The sequence below is a fragment of the Hordeum vulgare genome, chromosome 7H, assembly GCF_904849725.1.
Source record: "Hordeum vulgare subsp. vulgare chromosome 7H, MorexV3_pseudomolecules_assembly, whole genome shotgun sequence".
Classification (NCBI taxonomy): Eukaryota; Viridiplantae; Streptophyta; class Magnoliopsida; order Poales; family Poaceae; genus Hordeum; species Hordeum vulgare.
The window spans coordinates 313,570,196-313,578,990 of NC_058524.1; positions in this window are offsets into that span (position 1 = coordinate 313,570,196).

The window sequence follows — 8,795 nt, forward strand, 5'->3', positions numbered from 1 at the left end:
TATATCGCGATTTGTGGATGACACGGAAGTTTCCCAGATCTTGTGGGTCTAGAGTACTACCTCTGCAGAGTGTAAAACTATTCAAATAGCCGTGTCCATGGTCAAGGACAGTTGGGTAATCCTACTTAAACTACGTCCAGTTGTTTGCGCATAAACCAAGTGTGTGTGTGAGTTGTGATGAAAGGAGTGATTATGAAAGTAATGTTATGACCAAGTTTGGTGACTTTGCATACAGGGTGAACCCGAATTGTTCAACCCTCAGCAGATATTGATATCTGTAACCTGTTCTTCAAAAGTAATTCTTTAACTTGATGCATATTCATGATCATTTACCACCAAGGTGAATTCCACCAGAGATGCATGATGTTGTTATCCTTCACTTTCATTGTTCATATCATGGGCTGTTTGCGAGTACATTCAAAAGTACTCAGTGGCTTGCCACTAGTTATATTATTGACCAGACATGGAAGTACCGGAGTTTGGAGATGAGTACGTCTTCGGAGACGCCCCTGCGAACTAGGACGCTTCGCAGTCAGAATGCGTGTCGGTGAAGTCTTGAGGGCATGGGCACCCGCTTAGCCCCTACTATTTCCGCTATTAGTTGTATTAGTATGATCTGGCCTTAGGCCCTATCTTGTGACCTTGACCATTCGGTCATGTGATGTAATAATTTGGTACTTGGATGTAAGACTCTATTATTCAGTATCTGTGTTTTCGATGAGCATTGATCTGTGTGATCACTGAGCATGTTCATTCGGCGATCTCGACTCGTAAGTCGGGGTCCCCACAGAGCTACTGTCAGAGCCATCCTGACTGTAGGAAGCCTTAGGGAGCATGGACGATAGCCGAGACGACTAGTGCACATAGAGCATAACCTGAGATTCGGCACCCACTAAAAACTTTCTAACCCTCTCCTCTACATCATGTAGATGGCCGCCGTACCTGAGACACTTCTGTAGACAGGCTTTCCTCTACTTTTCAGTGATAGCCTCGAAAAGTGCCAAATACGCCGCACGCCCATCTTCCTCTACCACGAGCACTGGGTCAACACCGACACTAAAGAGTATCACGTGGACTCGATTGTGAAGGCTAACGACTCCCCGACTAGCTGGTTCTTTGAAGAACCACATATGGAGGATCTGATGTTGGCAGTGGAGACAGCAACACGAGAGGCGCTCGTGCGACTCTGCGACATCCTTCCCGAGATGGCTAACGAGCTAGCTACTTGTCACCTACCCTTCACTAAGGATGGGATAGACGGGAGTTGGACACTCAACCCATTTTCGGAGGACGGGACACCACTAAGGTTTCAGACCTACTTCAGTCTCTCCTCCGACACTTTGACGCACCTTTTGATCAAGGAGTCAACAAAGATTCGGCAAGAGCTGCACCAAGTCAAGGATCTACTTTGCATGGAGAAGATGAAGAACCGCAAGGTGAAGAAGGAAGGAGCACTCGAAGGACGATCTGGCATCGCCTTCCGAGGAGGAATACCACCGCTTCAGGCCACTCCTCTTCAGAGTCGCCGCCTGACTGTGGAAGAGTACACCGAACTCTTTGCTACCTCGCCAACCAAGAGACACCGTGATGGACCGCTTATTTATCCTACTCCTTTAAAGGAGGGAAGTACTGATGAAGATGGTGATGAAGACAAAGATCCCGCAAAACCCGCCTATGAGACCGCTTAGTCTGCCGCTTAGTATTAGAGACGTAGGCAATTAGGAGTTACTCCCCGAGTGTAGGAGTTCATGTATCGGTTCAATGAACCATGAGTGTTGTGTAAGCATGTTGGATGCAAGTCACATTCTGCCTTAGGCAACTTGTGAGAGATTACATCGCTTGTTTTAATCTAATGCATTAGCTTTTTCAAAAAACCTTTGGCTTAAAAATTTCACACTGGCACAGCACCAGACCGCCTTTACTAGAGCATCATCTCTTATGATTTCGGCAGGTTCGGCACATTGACTTTTGTACTCCCCTGACAGGAAGGTGAATGCAACTCGAAACAGCACCTTCGGCAACCCCGGCTCTGCCTCTTCAAGTCAGCAGCAGGGAACCGGAGGAGAAGCTCAAGCTGGAGATCACCACAAGAAGAAAGACGATGTTCCACCGCCACCGCCTCCTCCCGAAATCTTCACTATGGCTCAGTTCATCCAAGCTCTCCGAGAGGAACGTCAAGCCAATAATGCCGCTATTCAGCAGCTGGCTCAAGCCTTGGTGAACAACCCGCCGCAGAACTGGAATGGCAATGGTCGCTCTACTCTCTGTGAGTTCATGCGAACTACGCCACCCATATTCACGGAGACGACTGAACCATTGGATGTCGATGACTGGATCCGTACTATCGAATACCTCCTCGCGCTGGTAAAATGCACCGATGATCATGAGGAAGTCCTCTAAGCTTCTGACTATCTTGGCGCACAACCAGATCTTGGTGGAATGGATTTCAGATCATGCGAGCAGGGCAAGTCATCACGTTGGTTGTGTACAAAGATGGATTCCGCGCTGCTCACATTCCTCCAGGAATGATGACCATTAAGAAGCAGGAATTCCGAGCCTTAAGGCAAGGCAGTGGATCCGTCAAGGAGTATTTGCAGAAGTTCAACCTCCTGTCAAGATATGCACCGGAAGATGTCAACACTGAGGCCGCCAAAGTGGAACGCTTTATGGAAGGACTACATCAGTCACTCCAGTATCAGCTGGTCGTTTGTGAATGTCGGACCTTCAGCGATCTGGTCAATAAGGCCCTTATATTGGAAGATAAGCGTCGTGCTATGGACGACACCCGTAAGCGCAAGCTAATGGGTAGTGGAGGACCGAGTAACCTGAAGCCATGCCCATGGCGGTCAGCTCCAGCAAGGCCCAACTATCAACATCAACAGTACAAGACTCCAATGTTTCACCGGAACTACCAGCCTCAGCAGCAAGTCAACACTAAGCCCGCAATCAATCCACTAAACAGCAGTGGAGTCAAGACCAATCTTCCAGCACAAGTAACCTATTTCGGATGTGGACAAACATGGCACTATTCCAAGCAGTGTCCCAACAAGAAGCCCGACGCACCGCGCCCCAATGCGCCAAATCAAGGACAAGGAGCACCAGTAGGAACCAAGCTCCCCGCAATCAGCAGTATCACAGAAGGGGTAGATTAATCATATCTCCGCAGAAGAGGCACAAGAAGACCCGGACTATATTTTGGGTACGTTCCTCGTCAACTCCACCCCAGCAACAGTATTGTTTGATTGTGGTGCTTCGCATTCTTTTCTTACACAAAGATTTGCGAAAAAATGTGGTTTAAAGCCTACTCTGCTTCGCGGGCATATGGCAATCCAACCCCCGGGAGCACTGTTGAGGACCAACCTAGGATGTAGGAAGGTCGGGATTGTTATCAATGGGACAAGCTTCTCAGTGGATCTCATTGTACTTCAGTCGCAAGGCCTAGAAGTAATTCTCGGCATGGATTGGCTGGCCAAACATTAGAGCATCTTGGACTGTGCCAATAGGGCTATTACCATGACAAGCGACCAAGGGGTCAAAGTCAAGTATGTCTCTGAACCAGTAACAACTCGAGTACCACGGGTTAACAACGTGTCAGAGGTAGGACTCGATCGAGTGCCAATAGTCTGTGATTACCCGGACGTCTTTCCTGATGAGCTACCAGGGATGCCACCCGACTGAGACATCGAGTTCATCATTGAGCTCATACCCGGATCAAGGCCTCTCTATAAGAATCCTTACAGGATGGGATCCGAAGAGCTAGCGGAGCTAAAGAAGCAGCTGGAAGAGCAACTCAGAAAAGGGTTCATTCGTTCGAGTGCGTCACCTTGGGGATCACCTGTTCTGTTCGTGTCCAAAAAGGATGGGACTATCAGACTCTGTGTCGATTACCGTTCTCTCAATGAGGTCACGATCAAGAACAAGTATCCACTCCCCAAGATTGAAGACTTGTTTGATCAGCTAAATGGAGCTAAGGTATTCTCCAATATCGACCTCCGATCTGGATATTACCAATTGAAGATCCGCCCTGAAGACATACCTAAGACTTTGTTCGTGACCCGGTACGGTCTATACGAATGCACTATCATGTCTTTCGGATTGACTAATGACCCAACTTACTTCATGTACCTCATGAAAAAGATCTTCATGGAATACCTGGATAAGTTTGTCGTCGTATTTATTGATGATATCTTAATCTTTTCCAAGTCCGAAGAAGAGCATGAGCAACACTCGAGGTTAGTATTGGAAAAGCTTCGAGAGCACCAACTTTATGCCAAATTTAGCAAGTGCCAATTCTGGCTGAACAAAGTTGGATTCTTGGGTCATACCATGACGACAAGTGGATTGGCAGTTGATCCCTCCAAGATTACTACGGTGACCAACTGGGAATCACCAATTGATATGAAGGAAGTCAGGAGCTTCCTCGGACTCGCGGGATATTACCGCAAGTTTGTGGAAGGATTCTCCCACATCGCCCGACCCATGAATCGGCTCTTGAAGAAGGGCAATAAGTTCGAATGGATGTTGGAGTGTGAAGCAAGCTTCCAAGAGTTGAAGAAGACATTAACTACCGCCCCGATATTGGCCACTCCAGATATCAGCAAGGAGTTTGTGATATATTGTGATTCCTGCAGAACCGGGCTCGGTGGGGTTCTAATGCAGGACGACAGAGTTGTAGCATATCTGTCACGACAACTGTGCCCGCATGAGGAGAATTATGCCACCCATGACCTGGAGTTGGCAGCAGTAGTGCATGCCCTGAAGACATGGCGACATTACCTTCTGGGAAAACGATGTGAAATATACACCGACCACAAATGTATAAAGTATATCTTCACCCAAAGGGAATTGAAAATGAGGCAACGAAGGTGGTTGGATTTAATCAAAGACTACGACCTCAGCATTCAATATCACCCCGGTAAGGCCAATGTAGTGGCTGATGCCCTAAGAAGGAAGACCAGCACCTTGAACGCCATGCTCAAGGAAAGGCAACCCGCCTTATATGAAGAAATTGAGAACTTCGGATTGCAGCTAGTGGAATCGGGATTCCTAGCTAACCTCGAAGTCAAACCAACGCTGGTTGATGATATCAAGGAGGCCCAGAAGGGTCATAAGAGCGTTGAAGGCATCAAGAAGAAGATTCTAGAAGGCAAGGCCCCGGGATTTTTAGTGGATGAACAAGGAGTGGTGTGGTTTGGGAAACGATTATGCGTACCCAACAAGGCTGAAATCAAGGATTTGATCCTACAGGAAGCTCATGATACACCCTACTCTATTCACCCCGGTGGTACCAAGATGTATCAAGATCTCCGAGAAAGATTCTGGTGGCATGGCATGAAGAGAGAAATAGCGTTTTATGTTTCCAAGTGCGACGTGTGCCAGTGAGTCAAGGCTGAGCATCAGCGACCTGCTAGATTGCTACAACCTCTCCAGGTGCCAGAATGGAAGTGGGACAAGATAGGTATGGACTTTGTTACCCGCTTACCAAGGTCTAGCAGAGGCCATGACTCTATATGGGTCATTGTCGACCATCTGACCAAGGTGGCCCATTTCAGTCCAGTCCACACCACTTATGATGGGAACAAGTTGGCCAGTCTCTATATTGAGCATATTGTGAGCTTTCATGGAGTTCCAAAGGAGATTGTATCTGACCGAGGCACGCAGTTCACTTGAAGATTTTGGAAGAAGTTCCAAGAAGCCCTCGGAACCAAGCTTTCTTTCAGCACTGCTTTCCACCCGCAAACACGCGCACAAACGGAGAGAGTAAACTAGATACTCGAAGATATGCTCCACGCTTGCGTCTTGGCACATGGTGCCAAATGGGAAGAGTGTCTGCCGTTCGCTGAGTTCTCATACAACAACAGCTACCAGTCTAGTCTCCAGATGGCCCCATTTGAAGCATTATATGGACGGAAGTGTCGCACCCTGCTCAACTGGTACGAAACAGGTGAAGGGTTGATTTTCGGGCCGGAAGTTTGCACAAGGCAGAAGAGAAGGTGCAGCTTGTCCGAGAAAATCTAAAAACAGCCAAGTCGCCACAAAAGAGCTATGCAGATTCTCACCGTAGAGAATTGGAGTTTAACCTTGAAGACTAGGTGTACCTCCGTGTCACACCTCTCAAGGGAACCAAGCATTTCCATGTTAAAGGGAAACTTGCTCCAAGGTTCATTGGACCTTTTAAGATCACAGCAAGGCGTGGAGAAGTCGCTTACCAGTTGGAGGTACCTTCAGAACTTTCGGTTGTCCACAACGTCTTCCACGTGTCATAACTTCAGAAGTGTCTTCAAGCGCCAAACCGTTCCGATCCTTACAAGGACATTGACCATCAGGACATCGACCTTCAGCCGGATCTCACCTACCGCAAGAGGCCGATCCGCATCCTGGATGAAGCAGAGCGTTGCACCACAAGCCGCACCATCAAGTATTTCAAGGTTCAGTGGAGCAACCACACCAAAGCCGAAGCAACATGGGAGCGTGAAGACTATCTCCGATCTGAGTTTCCAGACCTTTTTAGCACCTAGCTTAGGAATATCGGGGATGAGATTCTTGTAAGGGGATAGGTCTGTCACACGCTATTTTCACTACCACTTTCTCTGTAAAGCAAAAATTTGAGCTTGTTAAAACTTTTCAAAACTAATGATGTGAGTGCCATGGTTGTCGTTGTATGCTTGTGTGTTTGATCATGTGATGATAAAAACCCCATTTCACAATATTGAATTATTTCCAAAAACCTTTACTTAATTTTGTTTAAGGTAAAACCCTACTTTAAGTTGCACTACATGCCCTTGATGGAAAGGAGTGCTCCTACACAAAGTTGGTGATCTAATTTTAACTATATTTTAGTGCTCCAAAACCACAAAATAATTATTTTTTGAATTGTTTTCTTAATTTATTTGCATGTCCATTTCTGAGGCCAGAAATGGTATTCCTACATGGAAAAATACCTTTCTACCTTAGAAAAATCTGATTAAATTTGGAGATGATCAGAAGGACATATATTTTACATACATAAGATTTTGGACCCCTATTTATATTATAATTATTTGTGTAAAACCCTGAAAACCATTTCTGTCTATTTGACCTTTTGAAATATTTCCAAAGGAAATATTATCAATAAAATCCTAGAAAATTCAAGTGGTATCCCAAAGCCATATTTGGTGTCCACATAAAGTTTTAACTTTAATCCAAGGTGATTAAGGACCCCAAATAACTGCAGAACCCCTTCTGTCCAGAATGAAGTTAGAGCAACTCTACATATCAAAGTATGTCCAATGATGTTGAAACTTTACAGGAGTGCCTAATACCTCAAATGAGGGTTCCAGGCCAAAAATGGGATTTGTGGGATTAAATTTGCCCACACTCTCTTTGGAAGAGACAGATCTGGTCAAATGGTGAAGTTTTCAAGTTTACAAAGAGAAACTTGTCCAATGGGGCTCAAACTTGGTGAAACCCCATGTTTTAGCACCAAACCCAAACCTGTAAAGTTGCATCACGAGTGATGGGGTGCAACCACCCCAAACCATTATCGAGCACCTTCTGACAAATGGGTAAAAGCCCCCTTAGCCATAGCTAAACCCAACACCCTTTGCTCCACACTCTCAGATTAGGTGGCTAGGATGAATGCCCAGCCCCAGTCAACTGGCCCCTCTCTGGTTGAAAGTAGAAATGCCAAAAACCCCAATCTAAGCTTCAGCTCAAAGCTGACACCACCTGTTTCTCTTGTCTCCCTTGACCAACTGAAGATCCCGAAGGACTTTACTGGCTAGCCTTATCCCAGCCAGTGCCCAGGACATGCTAGACACGTCCAAAGCACCTCAGAGCGCACCCGCATGCGGTGGCATGCCAAAACTGCGCTCTGGGCGCGCTACAAGAAGACACCAAGGTGGGGGCGATGCCCTCGGCCAGTTCCAACCTCCCCCGAGGTGTCCAACCTCTTCCCCGACAATCCCTCTGCATTGAGCGACCATTAGGGCCCCTCCTCTCCCGCTCTAGAGTTGTGCGACGCGTGCCCGCACGCACCAGTACCAGCCAAAGTTGCGCGGCCACTGATGGTCGACTCCCCTCTCTCTCCCTCTATTGCATATGGTTCTGGCAGTCGAAAACCACGTACCGAGACCGTGGTTTCGACCCCAGCTCCCTCTGCACCCCCATGCACGCCACGGTGAGTCAGCAGCGCTCCCAAATCAGCTCACCGTCGCGGGACTATTTATAGCCCTCCCCCTCGCTCCAGCACCCCTCAGACAGCTTCGCCACGACCACTAGCACCTCCCTAGCCACCCCAGCAAGCCAGCAGAGCCCCGGTGCTCGAGATCGACCGAGGTACCTCGGCCTCGGAGCTCTGATCGATCTCTGTCTACACGATGGCTCCTGCGTCCCTGGACCCACCAAACCACTCCCCTCGACCTCAGGAAGCTTTCGCCCAACTTTCCCAAGCATTTCCGTGCCCCTAGCTACCCTCTCGACCACCTCCCGAAACTCCTCTGCCGCGGCCTCCTCATCGACGGTGAATCTGAGCCTCTCCGTCATTGTTCCGACCACCCGCAGGTAGGTGACGACGAGCCGGACCCATTTATATCTTCATTGGGGCCCGAGGACGTCCGCAGCCTCGCCGGTGTGCTCCTCCTCCTCTCTGGCCAGAGGTACGAGATGACCCCGACAAGTGTGCCCGACCTGTCGGTGGCCCAACCCCATCTCCCTCGTTGCCCCCAGCCACTAACCGCATGGCCCCGCACGTCAGGTTCAAACCTGATGCCTTGCGCGCCTGGGCACGCTGTTGGCTGGCCTTTGGGCCGGCCCAG